The sequence below is a fragment of the Triturus cristatus genome, chromosome 5_1, assembly GCF_964204655.1.
Source record: "Triturus cristatus chromosome 5_1, aTriCri1.1, whole genome shotgun sequence".
In the NCBI taxonomy this organism is placed as follows: Eukaryota; Metazoa; Chordata; class Amphibia; order Caudata; family Salamandridae; genus Triturus; species Triturus cristatus.
The window spans coordinates 479,009,658-479,009,858 of NC_140587.1; positions in this window are offsets into that span (position 1 = coordinate 479,009,658).

The following is a 201-nucleotide window of genomic DNA, read 5'->3' on the forward strand; positions in this document are numbered from 1 at the left end:
TTCAATGCAGAAGGAGTCAGTAAGCCTGCCTACAGTCATGAGATACCTATTACTGGTAATAAATAGGGAATTTAATTCCGGCTTTCCAGAATTTTACTACATGAGCTAGCTAGCCAATGAGGTTTCAGAATTTTTCTGTTGCTTGTGGTTTTTGTCAGTTTAACCACTAATAGTAAAATGCATCCTAAAGGACTAATATGA